Here is a 27,390-nt window from a genome sequence, read left to right on the forward strand (position 1 = left end):
GGTACATCTGTAATTGAAATCTCACTTCATTCTTTTCTGTCCCTCCATTCCCAGGAAGGGAATATTTTCTCTCAGGATTCTGTGTACTTACTACATTTATAGGCAACTATAAACAGTATATATTATTGTTTTTGAGTGTTTTAACATTTTAAATATATGGTACCTTACTGTAAGTATACTTTGCAATTTGTTTCCTTCCTGCGGTATTCTATTTTTGAGGCTTATTCATATTGATATTTTTAAATCTAGCTAATTCATTTTAACAGACACATAGTATCCCATTGAATTAAACATAAAGTTTATTTATCTTAATAATGGAGAGTAAAATTGTTTTCATGCTTTTGATATTACAATCTGTGCCAAAATGAATATTTTCTGAACTATCTCTTTGAATACATTTGTGAAGCTTTTCTAATATCGATTTATAGAAAGTGCTGATAAAAAATTATATACTACTTTAGCTTTTCAACTGGGTCTTTACATTTAGTTTTTTAATCAATAGATTTATTTATGTGTATAGCACAGAAATCTATTTCATTAATCGTTTTCTAAAAACAGCTAATTGTTGCAGGACCTTCTACTAAACTTTTTCCTGTTAAATTTACTACATTGCATGTATGCCAAATATGCATGAACGTAGGTCTGATTCATGTTTCTTTTTCTTTATAATTATTTTTCTTGCTATAACTATGCTAAAATCAAATGGTTTTAATTAATTTAACTCTGTGGTTCTCAATGGAGGAGATTTTACCTCCAGAGGGCATTTGGCAATGTCTGGAGACATTTCAATCATCACACCTGTAGAGGCAGATGCCAGGGAAATTGCTGAATATTCCATTAATACAATGCAAAGGAGAGTCCTATTCTACCACAATTCGTATTGTTTTGTTTTGTTTTTGTTTTTTTTAAGAAACGAGATCTTGCTCTGTCACCCAGACTGGAGTGCAGTGGCACAACCATAGTTTAGTGCAGCCTCCAATTATTTGGTTCCAACAATTCTCCTGTCTCAGCTTCCCAAGTAGCTGGGACTGCAGGTGTATGACACACATTCAGCGACTTTTTTATGTTTATTTTTCAGTTATAAGGGTCTTGCCATGTGGCTCAGGCTGGTCTTGAACTCCTGGCCACAAGTGATCCTTCTGCCTTGACTTCTCAAAGTGCAGGGATTACAGGTGTGAGCCACCGTGCCCAGCCTCAAATATGTTTTTGTTCAGAATTATATTGATTGTACTAGGTTTTTTATTACTCCATATGAATTTTAGAGTTAAGCTCTTAAATCCTAAGAAAAAAACCTTTCAACATTTTTATTGAATTAACATTTAACTTATAGATTAATACAACAAGAATTGACAATTCATTATATTGATTCTTCTCATTTATTAAGGGATAGATTTACATTTGTTTTGAAATTGGAAAAGATTCTTTAACTAAATTTGATATTTCCAGGATGATTACCTGATTTCTTTCTTCTGTTTTACGTGTAATTGATTAAATTGTTTATCTTATTATTTGCTGCTGCTATATCGTAATGTGATTTTTATATATCGATATTTTATATTACATCATATTAATCTAACTTTTTTCCAAATTCTTAGTGTATCTAAATTTTGTAATGGATTCCCTTAGATTTTACTTTGTTGACATACCTCTATCTGAGAAAAATGAGAAGTTTTTAACTTTTTTCCAAATGTTACCTATCATATTGAAATTTCTTCTTCTGCGTTAGTGGCTATGCCCCTCACTACAATGTGATGATAGAAGTAATGGCCGAACTCAGCGTTAGAGAGTAAAATTTTGTGTAGGATTTTAGTAGATATATTTACCTATCTTTACTACATTCACTGAATGTCCTTTAATTTCAAAATATTAAAATATTGAATAAAATGTATAAAAATATATTATTTTTCAATGTGTTGAATTCAGATTTTACACTTGATTTCAGATCCCACATGCACAGAACTGAGACAATCATACTGCTTAGTTCCTAATTACTAGATTGATTGCCCTTATCATCAGACCATGTATAACACCTCTAATGTTTCACGTCATTTTTTTCTTTTTGTGCCCAATTGCCTTTATATTGTTCCTTTGAGACATCCACTTTATTTTCAACAATCTATACCATTTTAATTCATTCTGTATATACATATATGTGCATATATATGTTCAGTGTTATATGCTGCATGTGTTTAATTTATATAAATATTATTTGCTATTCCATTTAATTTCTTAATTATTTCACTAACATTTTTGAAATACGGCTAAATTGCTCTATGAAAAAGTAGCTCTTCTGATTGCTAAATAGTAATCTTTGGCATATGTGATGGTTAATTTTATGTGTCAACTTGGTTAAACAATGGTGACCAATTGTTTGGTCAAATACTAGCCTTGATGTTGCTGCAAAACTATTTTTTAATGTGTGACTAACATTCACATTTGTTGACTTTAAGTAAAACAGATTACTCTCTGTGACATGGATGGACTGCATCGGATCTGTTGAAGAGCAAGGACAGACGTTTCCCAAAGAAGGAATTCTGCCTCAAGTCTACAATAGAAATTTTGCCCGAATCTAGTTTTTACACTCAAATATGCAAGAACTCTTACTTGAACCTCCAGCTTGCTGCCTTGCCCTGTGGAATTTGGACTTGCCAGTTCCCACAACTATATGAGCCAATGTCTTATAATTTATCTCTTTCATTTCCTCTGCCTCTCTCACTCTCTTTTCATCTATCTATCTATCTATCATCTATCTATCATCTATCTATCTATCTACCTATCTATCTATCTATCATCTCTATCTAGCTAATCTATCTATGTGTCTATCAATCAATCAGTCTACCTACCTACCTACCTACCTACCTACCTACCTACCTATATCTAAATCCTACTGGTTCTGTTTCTCTAGAGAACTCTAATACAGAATTTATAACTTTTTCCTTATCTATTTTCCTAGTTAATGTACCCATTAATAGTCTATAATTTCTTGCTACTACAAACAATGTTGCTTGGGATAATTTTGTAACTTGTTTCTTATAAACTGTATAACTCTGTTTACCCAGATTTGATACAGCATGCACATGTATACTTAATTTGATTCCAAAATGCTAGACTATTTTATAAAACCATGGCTTCAGGTCTCACTCCCACTGGCAGGATATGACAGTACTTGTTTCTCCATGGTCACACTAACATATATACTATTGAATTTTTCATTTTTATATGTTTGATATAAAGTCATATCTCCTAAAACCTTTCTTCTATGGGGGAAAAGCCTTGGAATCCTATTTAAGTATATTAAAAATAGAGCCTAGTTGATTTTTATTTTTCTTCTTCATAATCCAGTTGTTTATTTTCAGAAATTAATTCATGTCATATAACTGTATGCCTTTAATCATGTATATTTCATAGCACCTTTCCAAGACTTTAAAAACCTCTGTTGATTTTATCACTATAGCTACTCTAATCTTTCTTTTCTCTTAATCATACTTGTCAGAAGTTTGTCTATCTTGTCTTTGTAAACCAAGCTGTAGTTTTCTTGTTACATTTTTTTATTTCTTTCTCTATTCTGTTCATTTTTGATTACATGTTCATCATTTGTGTCTGGTTCTTTTTTTAAAATTTACTAATTATTTCTATTTCTTCCATCTTGAGTTGAATTCTTGGCTTCTTTGTTTCAAAACTGATTTGTTTTCTGATAAGGGTAGCTAGGGCCATTGATTTGCTTTAAGTACTATTTTGTTAGCAACCCAGTCATTTTAACCTGTAGGGTTTTCATTGTGATTCTATGATTCAATTTTAAGTATTTGCTAATTATGCTTAAGAGTTTTAAAAAATTTTCATTACAATATTTAATAACATTTATTTTAACTTTAGATATATATGATATTAAAATTTTTATTTTTAGTAAATTTGTACTGGAGTAAGCATACATATAAATTTGCACAAATCTTAAATCCAAAATGATAATGAAATTGCAGGGTTTCTAAAATATGCAATAGTGAAATGTACGACAGCCATAGAACAAAGTTCTGGAGGGGACAAATGGAAGTATATTTTTGTAGGATTCTTATACTATATGAGAAGTTATGTAGTACCACTTGAACTTACACTCTTACAAGTTAAAGATACATAAGTAAAGATATGTGAACTCTAAAGCAACCACTAATGTAATAACATAACTTATCATGACTAATAAGTCAAAAAAGATATAACCATAAACTAATATTCAATTCAATTAAAATTCAGCTAGAACATTATTTTTAAATTTAAATGTTTGTGTTAGATATAGAGGATTCATGGGCGTGATTGTTACATGGGTATATTGCATGATGATGAGGTTGTGGAATGGATCCCATCACCCAGGTAGTGAGAATAGGACCCAAATAGGTAGTTTTTCTAGCCAGGCTCCCCTCTTCTTTCCCCACTTCTAGTAGTTCGCAGTGTCTATGTTCCCATGTTTATGTCCCTGTGTGCTCAATGTTTAACTCCCACTTAAAAGTGAGAACAGGTGGTATTTGGTCTTTTGTTCCCATATTAATTCACTTAGGATTATGGCATCCAGTTGCATCTATACTGCTGCAAAGGACACGATTTCAATCTTTCTATGGCTGCATAGTGTTCCATGGTGTATATGTATCACATTTTCCTCATCCAGTCAATCACTGATGGACACCTAGGTTGATAATTTGTCATTGTTATTGTGAATAGTGCAGTGATGAACATGCAAGTGTGAATGTCCTTTTGGTAGAATAGGATAATTTATTTTCCTCTGGATATATACACAGTAATGGGATTGCCAAATCAAAGGGTAGCTCTATTTTAAGCTCTTTGAGAAATCTCCCAACTGCTTTCTCTAGTGGTTGAACTAATTTCCATCCTCACCAACAGTTTATAAGTGTTCCCTTTTCTCTGCAGCCTCACCAGCATCTGTTGTTTTTTGACTTTTTAATAATAGTCATTCTGATTATTATTGTTTTGACTATTTAATAAAAGCCATTCTGAATTTTAGTAATAGCCAGACTGGTGTGAGATGGTAACTCATTATGGTTTTGGGTTGGCATTTTCCTGGTGAGTGATGAAGAGCATTTTTTCAAACGTTTGTTGGCTGCTTGTCCCTCTTCTGTTTTTAGCCAGAGTGATCCAGCAAGAAAAAGAAATAAAAGGCATCCAAATAGGAAGAGAAGAAATCAAACTATTTCTTTTTGCTGATTATATAATTATATACCCAGAAAACCCTAAAGACTCCTCCAAAAGGCTCCTAGAACTAATAAATGACTTCAGTAAAGTTTCCGGATACAAAATCAATGTACAAAAATCAGTAGCATTTGTACACACCAATAACATCTAGGCTGAAAGTCAAATCAAGAACACAATCCCTGGCCAGCCACGGTGGCTCACACCTGCAATCCCATTTCTTTGGGAGGCCGAGGTGGTTGGATTGCTTGAGCTCAGGAGTTTGAGACCAGCCTGGCCAACATGGTGAAACCCTGTCTCTATAAAAGATACAAAAATGAGCTAGGCATAGTGGCATGTACCTGTAGTCCCAGCTACTTAGGAGGCTGAGGTAGGAGGATTGCTTCAGTCCAGGAGGCAGAGGTTGCAGTAAGCCAATATCACACCACTGCACTCCAGCCTGGAGTGAGATGGTGTCAAAAAAAAAGAAAAATCCAAATACAGCTTACCAAGAAGGTGAAAGATCTCTACAAGAACTATAAAACGCTACTCAAAGAAATCAGAGACTACACAAATACAAGGAAAAAATATACCTTGCTTGTGGATAGGAAGAATCAATCAATATAGTTAAAATGGCCATACTGCCCAAAGCAATTTACAGAGTTAACACTATTCCTATCAAACTACCAATGTCATTTTTCACAGAATTGGAAAAATATCTAAAAATTACATGCAACCAGAAAACAGCTGAAATAGCCAAAGCAATTGTAAACAAAAAGAACAAAGCTGGAGGCATCAGACTACCCCACTTCAAACGATAAAAGTATAGTAACCAAATCAGCATGGTATAGTACAAAAACAGGCAGGCACATAGACCAATGGAACAGAAAAGAACAATCAAAAATAAAGCTGCACACCTATAACAATCTGATTCTTCAAAATGGCCAGCAAAAACACACAACGGGGAGAGGACTCCTTATTTAATGAATTATGCTTGCATAATTTACTAACTATATGCAGAATGAAACTGGACCCTTACCTTTCACTATATACAAAAATTAACTGAAAATAGATTAAAGATTTAAATGTGAGACCTCAAACTCTAAAAATTCTAGAAGAAAATCTAGGAAATATTCTTTTTTAACATGGGCCTTGGTAAATAATTTTTGGCTGAGTCCCCAAAAGCAATAGCAACAAATACAAAAAATTGACAAGTTGGACCTAATTAAATTAAGTAACTTCTCAGCAGATGAAACTGTCAAAAGGGTAAACAGACAATCTACAGGATGGGAGAAAATATTTGTAAAATCTATGCATCTGACAAAGTTCGAATATCCAGAATCTATAAGGAACTTAACAAGAAAGAAACAACCTCATTTAAAAAATGGACAAAGGATACAAATTTTTTACAAGTAACAAGATACCAGTTTTAATTACAGTTATATCAATAATCACATTGTGTCAATTATCTAAGCACTTAATTAAAAAGTAGAGATTGTTAGATTGGATAAGATTTCATGACCCTACTAGATATTGCCAACAAGAAGCATGTTTTAATATAAATGAGCAAATAGATGAAAAGTAAAATAATCAAATAATGAAATAATTTATGTGCTACTAACACTGACTAAAAGAAAATAGGAGTGACAAAAACAATTTTTTTTTTTTTTTTTTTTTTTTTTGAGACAGAGTTTCGCTCTTGTTGTCCAGGCTGGAGTGCAGCAGCGTGATCTCGGCTCACTGCAACCTCTGCCTGCTGCTTTCAAGTGATTCTCCTGCCTCAGCTTCCAGAGTAGCTGGGATTATAGGCACCTGCCACCATGCCCAACTAATTTTTGTATTTTTAATAGAGACGGGATTTCACCATGTTGACCAGGCTGGTCTTGGAACTCCTCCTGACCTTGTGATCTGCCTGCCTTGGCCTCCCAAAGTGCTGGGATTACAGACGTGAGCAACCACACCTGGCCAGGAGTGATTATATTAATAGCAGACAAAGTTGATTTCGTGGCAAACAATGTTACCATATATACAGTCATTTCATAATGACAAAATGGTTATGAAGAAGACATAGCAGTCCTAAACGTGTGTACACTTAACAACAGAGCTTCAAAATATGTAAGAAGCAATGAATAAAAATTGCCCAAATCGTAAGTGTGGAGCTCAATAAATTTTTACAATTTTTCAGATCAATAAATATGGTATTATTGGCATTCCAAAAGTTTCCCTTTGTGTCTCATCTTACTAACTCTTTTTCTCAAATAACCACTCTCCTGATTTCTAATCCCACAGACAAGTGCCTTTGTTAACATTAATATAAAGCAATTAATATGATATTTTGCATCTCCCTTCTTTTACTCAACATTAGATTTATGAGATTAACCATGATGTCATGTACAGTTGCACTTTGTTCACTTTTACTACCATATACAATTTTTTAAATTATTTTACTAAAATGTCTTTACAGTAATTTTTTTGAATCAACATTTGAATTGTTTTCTTGTGAGTGCTATCAGCAATTGGGCAGTCGTGAACATTCTTATATTTGACTTTTGATGAACATAAGTATGCATTTGTCTTGAATATAATAGCAAAGAATAGAACAGCTGAAAAATTAGGTTATGTGGGTACACATTTAGTAGAATATGCCAACATATTTATCAGGTGGTTGTGCCAGTTAATACTTCCACTAGCTTCTTATCCTCACCAACACTTAACATTAGATCCAGGAGTACAATGAGGCAGGTGAGGCAATAAAGGTAGAAAAATTTAAAAAGTGCACACACTCATTGACTTTTGAACCTAGCATGACTTGCATGAATCTAAGAGGGTGTCTCTCTAAAAATTAGATGCCTCAGACACAAAATTTAAGAAGGCACTCAGTTTGAGGATTTCGTAGAACTCTGCATTTGAGCAAACTTGAGTGTAAGTGCCTTCTTAAATTCTGTACCATAGATACACTTCATTTATCTCACTCTGCCTTCAGCCTTGCTTGATATAGTGTTTTTATTTTATTTTATTTTATTTTATTATTTATCTAAGGGGAATGTAGTGTTATTACACTGTTATTTTTACTTACATTTCATTGGTGATTAATGATGTTGAGAACATTTTAATGTATTGATTAACCATTTCGAAGTCCCCTTTTGTGAGTTGCCTCTTCAAATCTTTTGTCCAATTTTAATTGGATTAGCTGTGTTTTTTATTAATTATTTGACATTCTTTTTATATATTCTTCATGAATCCTTTATTGGATTTTTGTATTGCAAGTACATTTCACTCTGACTTTCCATTCCCTCCTCCAGTGGTTTCTAATAGTAAATAAAATATCTTAATTTTAATAGAGTTAACTTATAAATAAATATATATATATTTTTCTTTTTGGTTACCGCTTTTCTGTCCTACTTATGAAATCATCTTTCTTATTTTCTTTTTGTATATGTAAAATCTATGATTATGTCTCTTTTACTGTTCTTGATATGAGTATTTTTTTAACTCTTGGTTGAATTCTATAAATCTAATTAGTCTTTCCCAAATGTAAATTTGATTTTACTTATGTTGTTTATTTTACATTTGTTTTTTATTCCATTAGTCTATCCTATTTTTTATTATTTTCTTGTTTTAACTTTATTTGGGTTTAACTGATTATTCTTTCCTTAGCTTCTTGAGCCGGTTATATAAGTTACTGTTTTTTGAGAATTTATTTTTTAAGTTACATTTATTTAAAATTATCTTTCCTTTAGGTAATTTCTCCTCTAAACAGGCTTAACATAGGGTATATTTTTATTGTCATTTAATTCAAAATATTTTCTAATTTCCAGGTTGATTTCTTTGACTCCTGTCTTATTTACAAGTATATCTTAGTTTCCAAACAGCTAATAATTTACTTTTTGTTACTGATTTATAGCTTGATTCCACTGTGATCAGAGAATATACTCTGCGTACAATCATTCCTTAGAAATTTGTTGAGCTCACTTAAAGGCCCAGTATATTATTAATGATAAGTGTCCTATGTCCAATGAAAAAATATGCATTTTGCTATCATTGAGTATTGTGAGGTTCTATACGTGTTCATATACAAGGCTCATAAATTACTGTCATTGCAAATTTGTCTATTTCTCATTTTAATTTTTTAATTTTTACTTTACATATTTCAAAACTTTTTTAGTCTTTCTTCTAGGTTCTAGAATGGAGAAGGATCAAAGCATTATCATACACATAAAACATTAGCAGTTTTATATGATCTTTGTGGATTCACCCTTTTGTTATTATGTAACCCCTTTCTTTTTCTTTAGCAGTATTTTTTGTCTCAGAGTCTACTTTATTATTAATATATTTAAGTCAACTGTCTTTTGATTATTTGACAGCCTGAAATATCTATGTTATCCTCTCTATTCTAGGAGTTTTGATTTTTTTGTCTAATTTATTTATATCGTAACAGTGGCCTTCTTCCTGAATTGGCTCCAAAAGTTTGAAAATTTCTTGAAGGATGGAGCAGTTACAGAACATGGGCATACCTCTCTACAGTCTCTCCTTTATGGGATCTTGGTTCCTTGATTCTAGGAAAACTTCTGCCTGTTTCTGACGGTCTTCAAACAGATTTTAAATATCATCTTGATTTTGTAAGTTTTTCCTAATAGGAACATTGGTCTGCTGCAATCTGTTCCATCAAAAAGAGAAACAAAAATCTTAATGGGTCATTGATTTTCTATTTTTTCCATTTAAGAAAAGTATCTGCCATTATTCTCTACAGTATTTCTTTTTTTCTTCTAAATTATCTCCTGTTGGAACTTTTACATGACTTTTTTGGTAGTTTTTGTTCTCTCCATTTCTTTATTACGGCAGACATTTTCTGTAGGCTGTATGGACCACACAGTTCCTGTCACTACTATTCAGTTCTACTATTGTAGCACAAGAGCAGTAAGAGGTGTTACATAAATGAATGTCTGTGGCTGTATTCCAGGATACTTTATTTACAAAAAGTGATATCCAGGGCCTATAGGCCTTAGTTTACCAATCCCTGGGCTAGGTTATGCTAGTGTATTAAACATTCTCAAAATCTCACTGCTCCAAGATATCAAATATATCAAATAGTTATTTTATTTTTCTCTTCTTCATGCTACATGTTAATTTGAGATATATCAAGGGGACTCTGCTTGTTGTAGTTTTTCAGGGATCCTAGCTAAGGGATCTTGTTGGCATTCAAACAGAAAAGAATGTTCTGGCAATTAAATATTTACTTTGGAAGAGATACTCAGCACACACATTCAATCACTCATTAGCTAGAAATATGATGGACCGTGCATAATCCTGTAAGTGTATAAAGTGAAGAGGAAGGGTAATCTTATGGCAATCAAAAAACAGACAAATCAAATGAGTGGCTCTAGTGTCCACTTATGTGAGTTTTAACCTTTTTTTTTTTTTTTAACAGTTTCATTTCCTTTTCCTTCTGATATTAATATTCTTATATTTATTTTCTAATTTACCAATTCTTGTTCCAGATGTGTCTACGTTTTAATTTTAAATGTCCATTTAAATTTTAATTCTAAAGACTACTTTTTATTTTTTAAAATGCTATATGTTCTTTTTAAAATCTGTCATTTATATATATTGTTTTGTATTTGCTTTGGTGTTTTCTAGGTGCTCATTGGTGTATTTCATCACTTTAACAGTCTGCAGCTTATTGCCTGGGTGTGTATTTGGCGGTGTTTGGTCTAAATTCACCTACTGTCCCCGAGTCAGGGAGCCTCAGTGCCATTGTACATGCTAATTCATGGGGCTCTTGATTCTTTTTTTGCTTCTGTCACTCCGGAAAATGTTAAACCAGTATTGTAGAATTGCAGAATTGAAAGGCCCTGTTTCATCTTTTGAGGTAGATGACAACATTAACATCATGTTAATGGGGGAAATTTATTTGGATAATGTAGAGAAAAACTTCAGCTAAAGCAGATAATTACATGTTTCTCCTAATGTCCATTATCATCAGTATAGCAGATTCAATACTATATTTTTAATGTAAAATCTAAAGGCAAAAACAATGTCAGATAATCTGTATGAATTATTTTATATACTAATCACAACAACTTCACAAATTTGGTATTTTTAAAATGGGTAATAAAATAAGAAATGTAAGGCTAACTTGCCCTCAGTCATTCAGCTGCTACATGGTGAAGCCAGGATTTGAACCCTGGATCTCACTCAATGCCTGTACCTTTCGACCGTTTCATGCACATTTTCTTCCTTCAGTGTAGTAAAACAATCATATAATTTACAATTTGATAACAAAATTACAACAAAGTTTGACATTTTCAAAATAAATTAATAAAAAAATTTGCTGGAATTGGCTCAGCAATCCTTTCTGTTTTCACCCTGAAGGCATGATCAGGCAAACATTTCAAAGTTCCACAATTTATCTGCAAATGATTGAGTCATAGAACAACATAAAATATGAAATATCTGACATAAAACCTACCTAAAGCAATTTATGAAATACCTGAAGGAATACTAAATTTTAAAAACCAACAATATAAATTTAGGTCAGGTCAGTAAGACAAGTTTGCCAGGTTTCAGGACTAGAAATTACACTCATGTGAGTAACTGTCCCTCAATTCTGGTATCATTCAAAACAATTACTAAAATATGAAATTAAATGGCTGATCAAATCCAAGCATATCCTTAGTCAACAGGAGCCGGGCAGCTTTCATTATTCATTATTCATTAAGATAAACATAATTCCCACGACCCTTCTCAAATTTAGCATTTAATTTTCAGAGAAGCAGCAGAGATGATCTTCGAGTTTCTAGCTGATTAAGTCGGTAGTCCCTGGATAGGTTTGTGTGCTTGCAGGGAGTATTGCCACATCCTTAAAAGGTTCCTTGAAGAACTTAAAGCCCAAATGAAAAGATGCCACACAGACTTCTGAGTAATGGTCAGGGGACATTCGAAGGAAGAATCAATTCTCAGCTCCCAACACTCCTCCCTATAGTATTTCTCTTTCTTTCTTTCTTTTTTTTTTTTTTTTTTTGACTGAGTTTCACTCCTGTTGCCCAGGCTGGAGTGCAATGGCATGATCTCAGCTCACTGCAACCTCCACCTCCTGGGTTCAAGTAATTCTCCTGCCTCAGCCTCCCAAGTAGCTGGGGTTACAGGCATGTGCCACCACCCCTGGCTAATTTTGTATTTTTAGTAGATGGGTTTTCTCCATGTTGGTCAGGCTGGTCTCGAACTCCCAACCTCAGGTGATCTGCCCGCCTTAGCTTCCCAAAGTGTTGGGATTACAGGCTTGAGCCCCTGCGCCCAACCTCTTCATAGTATTTCTTACCATCCCCCATTGGACACCTCAACAGAAATAATCATAGTGAGTCTATTAATAAATGAATAAAAGGTTTATGGACTCGTGTTCATTTGTGGAAAGGATAAATTAAGTAGATTACATATACTATATAAACTAGCACTGGAATAAATTCCACTACAAAAAAAGAATCCTAAATGTTGTATCCTTAAACTCAGTGAAGTATTCAAATAGCAGAATGGGAGTTTGAATTTGTATTAATTTCAGTGTTGTTTTAATTTTCTGGCCATCAGGCAAGATCCAGTCTGCTCAGCACATCACTTGTGCACATGACTCTTCAACAACTTTTCCAGAGGCTTCTTAAAACCAAATAGTAGCCCCTTAACACTGTCTGTAATAAAATATTGCATCATGATTAGTGATCCGGGATGAACCTAGGATGCTATCTTTGAAAGAAATTTGAACTTAGAGTTGGGAGATGTGAGTTATAAATCTCACCCCACCTTAAAATATCTGTTTGACTTTGGGCAATTAAGTTAATCTTTCAGAAATTCTGATTCTGAAACTGTAAAATGAGAATTATAATACCTGTCTTCTGTTGAGTAGATGAAATCAGATAATGTACATGAAGGCACTTTAATGTGAAAGTGCTATACATTTGGGAAGAATTATTATTCTTTGACTCTGAGCTGTCCTTCAGCTGAATCTACCTGTAAAAACTTTGGTGAGGTCCAAAAGTATCTTTTTAAAGTGCCGTATCCCCAGACTGCTGACTAATAATAATGAATCAAACTAGAAAACATACACACACGCACACACATATGTGCACACATATCATTCTACTTTTCAATGAGTCAAACAATTTTAACAAGTTGTAACAGTTTTTTACTTTTTTTTGTTTGAGATGGGGTCTCACTCTGTTGTCCACACTGAAGTGCAGTGGCACCATCTCAGCTCACTGCAACCTCTGCCTTCCAGGCTCAAGTGATCCTCCCACCTCAGCTTCCCGAGTAGCTGGGACTACAGGTGCGTGACACCATGCCTTTAGTCAGAATAGGACTCTTCAATTGTATAAATAGGACTCTTCAATTTGTATCAGACTTAGGTTAACTGAGAAATAATCCTTAAGTTATTTTAAGTACCTGAAATTTTAAAGCTTTTGTACTTTAACCACACATGTTAACTATCCTGACTTACAGGAATCTTGGTTCCAAAAGTAGGGTAATGACATTACCAAAACCTAATTCATGTGGCATTGAATAAGGAGTTAAGCAGTAAACAGTGAGGCTAAGAAGATGATGATCCATTTTTTACAGTGAAAACATTGAGAACAGGTGCAATATGCCTGCAATGCTAAAAAAGAATAATACAAAATTTAAAAGGCAGTTGTTACTAGTGAGATATTAGCAACTACTGGTGGATTGAAAAGGTATTACAAGAAAGACAGGAACTCAGTAATTCATTAGCCTCCTTATAAGCAGAAATGAACTGGAGTGAAATAGAGTGCAGAAAATTGGGTCCTTGCAGGGTTGGAAAAGCCAACTCTTTCTAAAGCCCAAACTGTAAGAGAAGGGATTAGAAAAGGCTTTGAGTGACAAATGCTCAGTAAGATAAAGTGATTCCAGGCAAAGATCAGATTGAGTTTTAAGGTATTTTAATTAAGTTGAGAGAGAGAGGTGTGAGAGAAAAAATGAAAAGTAATAAAGTGGCTCTAAAATCTATGTTTCTTCAGATGTCTACGTGTGGTTGCTGGTACCTGGAACTGAGTGAGAGTCCGTGAATCAGAATCTGATTAACTTTTTGAGACAATGAATAACCTAAGAAGCCACAAGCTCAGAATTTAAAAATATCTTTTACTGAAGCAATTCTAAAACCCTCAGAAGAAACTTCCAGACAGTAGAGCCAGGGAATCTAGAAGAAATGTCAAATGAGCCCTTCCAACAGTAGAATTATGACTTCCTCTTGAGTCCCCCTCCACCTTAGGGGATGAAAACTTCACAGTCCTTCCAGCAATTGCTATGGCTGGTGCTTGTTGCTGTCTCCATCACATTCCTTTTTTAAAATGGGTGTGTTCACAACAGTTATCCTATTCTGATTACACCACTGTGTACTGAATGTTTTGTGTATGTGTGTTTTTGTGTGTGTAGGTTTACGAGGGACGCAGTTAAGGAGAAAAGGAACATCTTAGTTCCCAACTCTCTGGATCAAGAGTTGACTCTTCTGTCCTAATGGAGAGATTACTGTATATTGCCTGGTTTGAGTTGTATGCCTGTGCTATTCATCCGTTGCCTCTCGCTTCCAATATCACCCTTTTACTGCCTTGTTTAAATAAATCTGCAATCTTAACTCTTTTTCTTCCACCAGCTAGCACTAATTCAGTACAAGGCACTGGAGAGAGATTCCAGCAGCGAAGAATTTTGCCTCCTGCTTCTGGCATGTTCCCTAGGCCTGCTCCTGCAGTGTGCATGGTTCTCCTGCATCAGGCTCTGCATTGCATGGTGGACAGCAGCTCCCAGTGGCTGGCACTTTGCCTGGCAGCTCTTCTTTGAGCACTTTGTAGTAGAGTGCCTCCAGTAAGAAAGATGCCTCCTGGTGAAAAGCTTTCCTGGAGGGCAGTTTTCCAGCAAATTCCAAAGGGCCTATTTCCAGCAAGGTCGCTTCTCTGCATATATTATCTCTATATACAGTGACTTCTCTGCCATCAATGAGCCACAGAGTGGCCTCTCCAGCCAGGCTGGATCTCAGCTTTGCATGGGGAATGGCCACTGCAGAGGGCTCTTCCTTGCGTGTGATGTCTCGGTTCCATAGCTGTGACTTTTCCTCATATTTGCTATTTCTATGTTCTTTAGAGTTCTCTTGACTTCCAATGACCTAATCCCTGATTACTCCAATTCCCTATTAGAATAGTTATTTATGTTACCATAACTCTGTTGAAGTACTGTGTAGTTTTTCTCCTGACTAGACCAGACATTACAATGTCCTGTTGGTTTGAGCTTTAGGTTTTCTTCCTGGGGGAAGGGTGAATACATTTCAAATGTGGAGAAAAAGAGCCTCAGAATATTTAATAACAAAAAGCCAAAGAATTTGTGCTCTTCAAATATCCATTCCTCTTGTATATGTTACAGTCTCCTTTGCAAGTAGATTCCATGTTACTTAGCACCATTTTTTTTACTTCGTATCACAGCACGTATAGCATCAAAAAGTGTGGTTTATCTACTGATTTCTCTTGCCAAAAGACAATATTACAAGAATTTCATTTAAAGATCTAAGTTGGCTTTATTTGAGGTTCTAGAATTGGGCAACACTTCATTTCATAAAATGGAATAAGTTCCAGTGAGCTGAGCGGTGGACATTGGTTTTATAGGCAGAGCAGGGCTGAAGAAAACACAAACAAAGAACAGGAAGTGATTGGTCCTTTCAAATTTATATTTCTTGTAAGGTAGGAAAAGGGAAACAAAACAATAGAAAACTGATTGGTTAACATCAAGTTACTTCAGGTTATTTTTTGTTTAAGAGTTAAAGGCAGAGGGAACTTCATTACCATGCCAATTGAACTGACCTGTTTGGGAAATTTGCCTATCTCTCCCTCCAGATTTCTCAAGTTAGATAACTCAGTTTTGGTTTGGTGATATGGAGCCTCAGCATAAGTGATTCCATTTTGACTTTTAGTTTGTTCTGTTGGGCCCTTGTGTGTGCACTTAGTTTGTAACAATTTCCTTCTATAATTTTTAGTCAACACTCTTATAAGTTTCCTGAAGGTAGGGACCATGGCTTGGTGGTCAACATTATATGCCAGGTATTCAGCATATAACCAGTACTTAATGAGTATTTGTGATAAAATGAGTGAACACCTGATCACTCGGAGAGGTTAAGTTTCTTGAACACTTACCGTGTGCTGGCAATCTTCTAAATAATTTGATAAATTTTCTTTTCTTTTTTTTTTTTTTTGAGACGGAGTTTCGCTCTTTTTGCCCAGGCTGGAGTGCAATGGCGCAGTCTCAGCTCACCGCAACCTCCGCCTCCCGGGTTCAAGTGATTCTCCTGCCTCAGCCTCTCGAGTAGCTGGGATTACAGGCATGCGCCACCATGCCTGGCTAATTTTTGTATTTTTAGTAGAGATGGGGTTTCTCCATGTTGGTCAGGCTGGTCTTGAACTCCCGACCTCAGGTGATCCACCCGCCTCGGCCTCCCAAAGTGCTGGGATTACAGGTGTGAGCCACCGCACCCGGCCAGTTTGATAAATTTTCTCAGCTGAAACAGCAACTGTATGAGGTCTATATTATTATTTTCTCCATTTTACAGATCAACAAATTAAGAAGTTAAGTTTTTCTAAAAGAAAGTGTGTTTCAAACAAGACATACCAAATCAAAGGGCTCCATTAGAAACAGTGCACTTGGCCGGGCACAGGCTCCTGTCTGTAAGCACTTTGAGAGGCCAAGGAAGGTGGAGCACTTGAGCACAGAAGTTCAAGCCCAGCCTGGGCAACATAGAGAAACCCTGCCTCTACAAAAAAAAAAAAAAAAAAAAAAAAAAAAGAACTACAAAAATTAGCTGAGTGTGTTGGTACGTGCCTGTAGTCCCAGCTACTAAGGAGGCTGAGGTGGGAGGAGTGCTTGATTGAGCCCAGGAGGTCGAGGCTGTGATGAACCAATAATGGTGCCACCCTGGGCAACAGAGTAAGACCCTATCAAAAAAAAAAATACATATATGTATTTTTTTTTAATAAAAATAAAAAAAGAAACAGTGTACTCCATTCTCTCCCACGGTTATCAAAATTCTGCCCAAATTACTGGTGCATTTGGCTGACTTTCTTCCTTATTCCAGTCTTCTGCTTGTTTGCCACTCAGGTGATCAGCAAAAACTCAGGAAGAGTGGTACTGACAGAGAGGATAAATGCTTACCCAAAGTCACATAAGTTGGCATATCTGCAGGGAAACATCACATTAGCCTTTGAGGAGAGAGGTAAGTTCTTAGGCTGTATTAGGATTCTCTATTGGGACAGGAATAATAGATGTATATATGAAGGGGAGTTTATTAAGGGGTATTGACCCACACGATCTCAAGGTGAAGTCCCACAATAGGCCATCTGCAAGCCTAGGAGCGAGGAAGCCAGTCCGAGCCCCAAAACCTCAAGAGTAGGGAAGCCGACAGTACAGCCTTCAGTTTGTGAAGGAAGGCCTGAGGGCCCCTGGGAAATCACTGGTGTAAATCCAAGAGTCCAAAAGCTGAAGATCTCAGAGTCTGATGTTCAAGGGCAGGAAGCATCCAGCATGGAAGAAAGGTGACGGTCAGAAAACTCAGCGAGTCTGCTCTTTCCATCTTCTGCCTGCTTTATTTTAGCCTTGCTGGCAGCTGATTAGATGGTGCCCATCCAGATTGAGAGTGGGTTTACTTCTAGCAGTTCATTGACTCAAATGTTAATCTCCTTTGGCAACGCCCTCAAAGACACACCCAGGAACAATACTTTGCACCTTCAATCGATCAAGTTGACACTCAATATTAACCATCACACAGGCTATGCAGGGATCCAAACAAGAAAATGTGTAACAATTTCAGAAGTGGCAAGAAGCAACAACAAGATGGAAAAAGATGTGAAGGATGTGACAGTGAACTTGTGTCACCCCCAAGGCTCTTTATAGCAAGACAACACTGGAGCTCCTCTTTTGCATGAGACTGATTTATGCTGCAAGGTCCTGAAGGAAGACAGATGTTTTTTGTTTTGTTTTGTTTTAGTGCAATTCTCCAGTAAAAATAAAACCCAGGCGGTGAATAAATTCAGTTTTCTCCTTTGGGAGAAGTTCACTTCTACTGGGGCCAGAATCTGCTTTTACATACCCTGAACTAGATGGTCAGAGTATTCTCAAAAGGCTTTCGTGGTACTTCAACTCCAATATCCACCCATCCTTAGAACTACGGCTGCTGCTCCAAAACCTCATACCTTGCTTTCTCCAACCCCCTAGAGAGAGATATTGGCTTGGGTTAGTCTCAGTTTTGTTATGCATCCTGGACTAGGTGCTTGGAATGGCTGAGTGTCCCTCCAAGCAGATGAAACAGCCCCCATGCCATTCTTCCATATTAGTAAGAAATACGTTCAGCTGCCTGAATTAGAAAATCCCATGACAGAGGCATTAGGGAACAAAGCTTTGTTTTTCTCCAAAACAAGAGTAGGGAGGTAGGCAATTACTATGATTGTTTTAGTGGCTCCACCATATTAGGTCCAAAGTCTCTTCCATTTTTGTGGCCTTCCTCTCCTGGTCACAGCGAGGCTGCTGCCACTCAAGCCATCATATCTGTGTCCCGTACAAGATGGGAAGAATATAAAAGGGGAAAGGGCTCTTGGAGGCCATTCTATTTTCTACAATCAGGAAAGCAAATATTTTCATAACTTATCTCTGCACACCCACTTCCCAGCAGACTTCCATGGGCAGCAAGTCTTCCCACAGAAGCAAGGGAAGCTGGAAAATTAGGGACCACGTTTATCAGAAGTGTCCCTGCACAATCACGCCTTGGAGTAGATATGTTGCTGCACCCCAAAAAAGTAGTGTGTCTCAAAACAAGAAACAATAAGAGACTAAACACTTGATGGGCAACCAACTGTATTGGCCATTTCTTCTATTTAATTTAATACATCAGACCTTACTCTGCTTCCCTTAGCTATATGGTCTCACCCCTTGCAATTTTACTTTGAGGTCCCTGCATGCTTTATGTTTATGTCCAGACTGTAGAAAGATTGAGCCTGCTGAGGCTATGCAACAGGGTAGTACGTAGCATGTGATATTTTATAGGTTGAAAGAAACTTTTTTAAACTTTTATTTTAGTTTTGGAGATACATGCGAAGGTTTGTTACATAGGTAAACTCATGTCATGGGGGTTTGTTGCACAGATTATTTCATCAACCAGGTATTAAGCCCAGTATCCAATAGTTATCTTTTCTGCTCTTCTCCCTCCTTCTGTCCTCCATCCACAAGTAGAAGTCAATGTCTATTGTTTTCTTCTTTGTGTTTATAAATTCTCATCATTTAACTCCCACTTTTAAGTGAGAACATGTGATATTTGGTTTTCTGTTCCTATTTTAATTTTCTGATAATAATGGCCTCTATCCATGTTCCTGCAAAGGACACTATTTCATTCTTTTTCATCGCTGCATAGTATTCTATGGGGAGTATATGTATTACATTTATCCAGTCTGCCACTGATGGTAATTTAGGTTGATTCCATGTCTTTGCTATTGTGACTAGTGCTGCAATTAACATTTGTGTGCTTGCATCTTTATGGTAAAATGATTTATATTCCTCTGGGTATATGCCCAGTAATGAGATTGCTGGGTTTAATGATAGTTCTGCTTTTAGCTCTTTGAGGAATCACCATACTGCTTTCCACAATTGTTGAACTAATTTACATTCTCACTAACAGTGAATAAGTGTTCCCGTTTCTCCACAACCTCACTAGCATCTGTTACTTTTAGGTTACTTTTAGACTTTTTTATAATAGCATTCTTACAGGTGTGAGATGATATCTCATTGTGGTTTCCATTTGCATTTCTCTAATCATCAGTGATATTGAGCTTTTCTTCATATGCTTGTTGGCTGTATGTATGTCTTCTTTTGAAAGGTGGCTGTTCATGTCCTTTGCCTACTTTTTAATGGGGTTGTATGTTTCCTTTCATAAATTTATATAAGTTCCTTATGGATGCTGGATATGAGACCTTTGTCAGATGCATAGTTGGCAAATATTTTCTCCAATTTTGTAGGTTGTCTGTTTACTATGTTAATTCTTTTTCTGTGCAGAAGCTCTTAAGTTTAATTATATCCCATTTGTCAATTTTTGCTTTTACTGTGATTGTTTTTGGTGTCTTTGTTATGAAAACTTTGTTTGTTCCTATGTCTAGCATGGTATTGCCTAGGTTGTCTTCCAGGATTTTTTACAGTTTTGGGTTTTATAGTTAAGTCTTTAATTTGTCTTGAGTTGATTTTTGTTCATGGTATAAGGAAGAGGTCCAGCTTCAATCTTCTGCATATGACTAGCCAGTTATCCAAGCACCATTTATTGACTAGGGAGACTTTTCCCCATTACTTGTTTTTGTCAGAAAAGAAACATTTTAATAGTCCCGATAACATTCCCCTATCTTGTATGTCCTGCTAACATTCTCCTATCTACAAAGCATAGCACCTGGGGTGGTGTTGAGTCTGGATTCCTTTGATGTGTCAATATACACCAGATAATGGCCAGTTTTCCACAAGAATATAGATGACTAGAGCTTCCTGTCACAATATCTGGCACAGTGAGTAATTTACTTTGGTTTTTTCGCTTGTTTGGTTTATCTGTTGTTCTCTCTCTTTCTCTTTCTCTCTCTGTCACACACACACTGCTGTTTACAATTTGGCAATGCATTTGTTGTCCATTTGAAAGCACTCGTTGACAAAGCTGGGCTCCCTCGAGTGTGGCTGAGATGCTGTGCACTTAGTGGCACTGCAGAACCCCAAGGCTTGGGTACCAGGGCTGCACCTGTGGAGCAGCCTGCCTGTGATTCCCATCCTCACCCGCTCTGTTGCTCAGTGGTGGCCCCTGCCTTGCCTGCTGGAGCAGGGCTCTTCAGTCAGAAAGGACAGGGCAAGTCGCTCCTTTATTCAAGTCTTTCACTGAGCTCCCAGAGCGGCAGTTGCAAATCTTTTGTTTATATTTGTAAACTAAGTGAATTTGACATGGAAGTCACCAAAGGGGAATACATTTGGAACATTGAAATGCCATTTTTACAGGCACATATCTAATCATAGCTGCCCTTTAAAACCCACATAAAATTGTCGCTTTGAGTTCCCCTGTTTTCCAGCCTCAGTGCGGCTCTCTTTGCAAATCCCACAGCATGACAACAACAAGACTTCATTTTTAGTCAGACTTGACACTGGCTAAACACTAATGTGGGCTCTTTATGTTTCCATAAACTCTCCTCACAGAGCCACCAGTAGAGCATGGGAAACTGGAAAATAAGTTCCAATTAGAGACTGTGTTGGCACGCTCAGGGTGATATGGTTCCCAGTGTTTTTAGAGAGGGAAAGAGCATAAAAGAAGTAGACTGTGTGCCCCAGCTTGCCCCTGGAGGAGCTGTGCCCACTATGGTGGCATGGGGAAATGTCACTCATTAGCTGGCTTGCCTGCTAGCCTAGAATTTGCTCTTACCTTCTCTGCCTTCTCCTAAGCCATCCATTTCTCTGAGCAAATCCAATGCCTTATAGCGCCGCCAATGTATTCAAGTGTACAATTTTAATGTCACATGTACAATCATACCTCCCTGTAGTGACTCACAGTGCCCACATTATCCTCTTTGCCAAGTAAATGGTAAAACACTGAACGACCCTCTAATTGATCTCTGGGGTCACACAAGACCTGACAACGGGGCTCATCAGGCACAAGGACATGATGGAGAAGTCTGAAAAGTGAAAAGGGAGAGGAACCGGGGAGAAAACCAGCTGGGTTCACTTTCACTCACATAATGAAAAGAAATCTGGTTCAGCCTGGAGGATTACAAAATAGGGCAAGACCAAGGTGATCCCAGCTGCAGTGTAAATTTATTCTATGCTTTTCACATTTTACTTAAATTCTACATTTGTCCCATTTATTATGGCACAAGGTTGGAAAACATGGTGTGATATCAAAAGGAGAATGGATTCAGAATATCTGGAGTATGTCTTATTGTCTACCCACAATTTCCCCAAAATCAGTGTTTAAAAAATATTTATCAATATATGTAGAGTTTATTTTGGCAGTCCATGGAAAAAGGGAACTTTTATTATTTTCCTCACTGTGTATCTGGTACCCAGAAGTAACCGCAATAATAAATAACTACACTATTAAAAGGCAACATTTATTGTGTGCTTACTTTGAGCCAGATACTGCTTTACGTACTGTATTAACCAGGTCCAGGGTCTATAATCTTAATCATGACATTTTATTGACCCCCTAACTTATAAATATAGCATAGTAAGCAGTTAATAAATATTTATTTTAGCCATCTCCAAGAACTTTGGGAGATAGTTTTGTTTTGCTATTTATTATTATTTTTTTAACCTATATAAGGTTTGAAATGGAGAAATAAGATAATAGCAAAGAGGAGGTCTGTAAGCACAGAACATACTGGCTTGTTTATTCTGCCTCTCTTTGGTTCAGCTGTGGGAATATAGTTGAAGAGGCACACATTCTGGTCTATTGTTCTAAATGGATGATCCCAAAATTTATTTATTCTTGGCCAATAGGGAGCTGTTAGACCTTTTTCTTGCTTTAACAGCTTTCTGGACACTTACAGAGATAAAATAAGGAATAAATCATTTGATGCCCCTACTTTGCCACTGGAAACATTTGGTTAACAGCACTCACAGGCTGCAGAACAAGTCTCCTTGGAGGGGTGAATTCACTTACTCCTCTCCCCAGCTCACAGTAGCTTTTAGCTGTTTATCATAATTCTGACCTCTGAACATAAATTTGAAGAGATAATGGATGAAAAAACACTCTTAAAAATATAGTGCAGGAAACCAGTGCTCTCTGATGACTTTATTATTTTGTTTCTATAACTGAGATTCATCATAGAATCCACAGACAGAGAACATTAGAGATGATCTTGCCCAACTTGTTCAATTTTTAGATGGAGGAATTGAAGATGGAGAAACTTAATAGGGCCACAGAGCTTGTATTGGGCAGTGTTAGAACCTCAACCAAGATCTCCTGACATCCAAACTAGAGTTTTTTTCCAAACATGGCAATCCCTCCGGCAAGGGAGCCTACATTACGTGCATTGCATAAGACACTGGGGAATACAAAGAGATGGGTGTAAGAGAGGACTTGTGGTTAGAATAGAGCTATTCTTTGAGGGAACCAGATACACAGAAAGTGGGTAGAGTGAAATAAAACACAGGTAGGCAGATAAAACGTGATCATTGTGGAGGGGATGTACTCACCCAGCAGGTTCTTCCTGCCTACTGCACAGACAAATCCAATTCCCTGTTACTGTGGTACTGCAGTCAAGAAATGAGTTTAACTGATGCAAGGCCAGTCCCACAGGATAACTGGAGTTGATCTCAAGAGATCAATCTTAGGTTCTACAATAGAGATGAGATCTATGGGAGCAACTGAGGAAGTCACAAATCTTGTGACCTCTGGCCACATGACTCCTGAGCTGTAAAGAGTTATAGAAATTATGCCTATATTTGAGCAGAATTCAGGCCCCTTCCATATCCCTTATTTTGTGGCCTTTCAGTTTCATCCCCCAAACAAGGAGGGGATCAGTTGTAGGGAGGAACTATTATCATCCTTGCTTCAAAGTTAAACTATAAACTAAATTCCTCCCACGGTTATCTTGGCCTCTGCCCAGGAATGAGCAAGGACAGCCAGCCTGTAAGGCTAGAAGCAGGATGGAGTCAGCCACGTTAGATTTCTCTCACTTTCACAATCTTTGCAACGGTGGTTTCAGAAAAACTGTTAAGGTCATGTTTAGAGACCAGTTTGAAGACTAGTTATAGACTAGTGTGTGAAAAGTCTCAAACACCAGAATTAAAGGCAGTCTATCTTGTTGATAATTCTATTATTATTTATTCAACTGCATATTCACAAATTATGCCTCAATATTTAGAAGATTGACTTACACTTGACCTTAAAAAATCACCATGGAGACGACAGCTGACTAACAATTCTGTTTCCACCAGGAAGGCTCTCATAGGCAGTCAAGATCAGAACATGTTTTCAAACACTTAAAACATTGGTTAAAGTCTTCTCATCAGAAAGAAAATCAGTCCAGATTCATGTAACTAGACTTAATGGGATAAAACTTCCTTAAAACATTAATTTCTGCCTTCAGCAAAACATTCATAATGGGCCATTATATGGTAAGCAGTGAAGCAGGAGAATGGGGAGTGAGCCATAGTTGATGTCATTGCAAAGCGATTTTGGAAAAAAAATACAAGACTCAGGACCAACACCTGTCCTTGCTTCATGGGGTTGATTAAATGTGACCTAACTGATTGTCTCTGAAGACTGGTGATTTGATTTATTCTCAGCAATTCTCTTTCCAAACAATTCTCTGGCTTCAACACCCATGCAAAGCTCTTACACATAGCAAGAAGGGAAGGAAAGAGTTTCCATGCACCCTTTGAAACAGGTCCTATACTATCAAATCAGCTTATCCACACAGCAATCCATTTTAGAACCTGAAAGATCTGAACGGTTGGCATTAATCAAATGACTTGAGTAATGCCTGAACACCCCTTCTCCATTTTTAAATGTGTTGACAGAGCCTAAAGTTAATGGTCAGATCTATCCTTGCAGTAATATGTTTAGAAATTACTTTGTTGTTTATATGCACTTAGGGAATTTTACATTATACATTAACAATAGTTGATATAACAGGGTTCTTCAAGGGGAGGGTGTTGGAAGGAGTCTTGTGTTAGGTCTTGGGAAACCTGGGTTTGAGTCCTGTCTTTCCTAGCTGAGTGACCTCAGGAACGATTTTTTAGCCTCACTTCCTCCATGAGTAACCCGTACAAGCTAGATAAAATAAATTTAAAATTTCTTACAGCTTTATAACTCTATGATTCCACAATTACATTCATTTTGTCCTTCAGAATACCAAACAGAACCACAAGTAGGCATTTAACAAACATTGCTAGATAGCATCACACTTGAATTTTTTTGTTTTTACTGCTTGCATGTCTTCCCCTAAACCATTCAAGAATTTTAAAGTATTCAAATAAAGATTCTTCAAATTGTACATTTCATTTTGCTTATATATTTAGGCAACCATGATGCCTTCAGGGTTATGGTTATAAATGATGGCATTGGCTTGTTTTAAGAAGCAAATCAAATAACTCTACGAAAATGTATCCCAATAGAATTCAGAGTGTTTCTACCTAAGGTTCCCCCCCACCTCACACCACATACATGCCTTAAAATTTCAGAAGTGTATCAAATGAAAAAGACTTGTTAGCATGGAATTGATCAATACAACAACCAGCAGCAGCAGCAGCAGCAGCAGCAAAAACACCACTATTAATTTGGTTGCTGTAATTTGTCAGTGAAAGAATGTATTTTTTTTTTATGTAGATTCCCATTGTTACCTAACTGAACTGGGGCCCACTTGCCCGGCATGGTAAGGCCAAACATTCTTACCCAGGTTCTGCAGCAGGAGAAAGGTGGGTGTTTATCTGCAAGGTGCCAAGCAAGGAGAATCGGGTACCTCACTCTGAAGCCTGACCTCTCTGATAGCTTACAAACAAGTGTTGTTAAACACAGGGGTAAATTTCAAGGAAGCGGAAGTTACGGGCAAAATTGTAAATCAATACATGGAGGTTATCCTTTGGTTTGGCCTATAAAGGTGAAATATCTTGAAGCAAAGGATAATACGTCATAAGTAGATTCAAAGATTTTCTGATTTGCAATTGGTTAAGGAAAGGAAGCATTGGGTAAAGACTTGGGGTCAACAGAAAAGGACTGCTAGCTTTGGCTGCTGAACATGACTCTTTCCAGGCCTCCGAGGAATAAATTTGGAGTAAAAGACGACAGGCAGTCAGAGTCTAGTCCTCAGCTCCTCCTTATCTGAGGTCTACATGCCAGCAGATCTGTTTGGTGGGGGTCTGGGTTTCTGAAAAACAACTAAGGGACTTATGTTAAGATGTTATCTTTAGTTTCTATAGAGAATCAAACATCTCGCAACTCTAACTTCCTTGACTATAGTTTTAAGCCACTATTACCTTTTTGCTTATCAAGTTGCTCATTTACTTCTATGTGCCTGGAATTACCCTTGAAAAAACTCAAGATTTTCCTTTATATTCATGGTTCAGGGGCTGGCAGGATCCTAAGAGCCTGATCTATTTCACTATGAAAATAATTGAATTATTCTGAGTATTTTCTTTTTTATCATTTTTTTCATAGACCGTTAAATCCTATAATGAACAGCTAGCACATAACAGATAAATGTATTTTCTTTCACTCATATGCTGAAAATAATTGTTTATTTTTAAGGGAGCTATATACAACCAGAGAAAATATTTGTTAAACAACAGTCAAATTGAAATGACAACCTCTAAGTAAGCATCTCAGAGGTCTCCCTTGCTTATTGTTAATTGCAGAATAAACAGATCTACCGAAGCAGTGCCCCCAACAAAATAGACCTCCTCTTACCACTGGCAACTGCTATCCCTCGCCTGTCCCTCCCTGCCTCAGGCTGACCCCTTATATTTATATAGCAGTGATAAATATGTTGTCACATGCATCACTTCATCCTGTACATAGTTGCCCTAAGTGGAAAGTAGTACAGGATTTTTATTTTCATTCTGGAGGGTTTTTCAGAGTTGGTGACTTGCCTGAAGTCACCCTATCAGCAGTTAACTGGAACAAGGATATAGGTCTCCTAATCCTCATTCCAGTGATATTCATTATATTTTGCGGCATGGGGAGGAATGAGTCATTGACGATAATATTCATCATTTATTTGTACCCTTTTAAGTAGTATCTGGGGGAAGACAAATACCATGATTTATGGTATGTTTCCTTGGGCAAGCAAGCATGGGTTGTTGGAATGCATGATAGTCAATTTATATACACCTATCTATCTGCTTATCAAAATATTAGCCAGCCAAAGGGCATTTATAAATGAGAACTGGAATAAAATTGGGGAAAGGCAGGTAGGCAATCTCCATGGAGAGGCATCTTCTAGTTTACCCAGTTTAGAGATCATGCCCTGTTCATCTGTGAATATGATATATAGGACTTCAGTTGGATGCCAGTAATGAATGTCAATGATCATAAAGCTATTACTGAAAGTTTTTCAGTTATAGTCAAAGCCAAAACATGCTGGCTGTCTGGAAAGCCTGAATTCCTCTGAAGATCACCAGGCTGGTTGGTAGTGCAGTCCTCATATTTTGAAAACTGGATGTTGAATTGTGTATCTG

General features: G+C 36.7%; 1 long non-coding RNA gene across 1 annotated transcript in view; it reads left to right on the forward strand.

The window, feature by feature from the left end:
- The window catches only part of LOC117070257, a 55,024-nt gene extending 36,756 nt beyond the window's left edge, over window positions 1-18,268 (forward strand). Inside the window, exons 2-3 of the long non-coding RNA XR_004431846.1 lie at window positions 17,308-17,422; window positions 17,975-18,268. This is a non-coding gene — a long non-coding RNA (uncharacterized LOC117070257). The remainder of the gene's footprint in view (window positions 1-17,307; window positions 17,423-17,974) is intronic.
- The last annotated feature ends 9,122 nt before the right edge of the window (window positions 18,269-27,390 follow it).

This window comes from Trachypithecus francoisi, unplaced genomic scaffold, assembly GCF_009764315.1.
Source record: "Trachypithecus francoisi isolate TF-2019V2 unplaced genomic scaffold, Tfra_2.0 Lachesis_group3, whole genome shotgun sequence".
Classification (NCBI taxonomy): Eukaryota; Metazoa; Chordata; class Mammalia; order Primates; family Cercopithecidae; genus Trachypithecus; species Trachypithecus francoisi.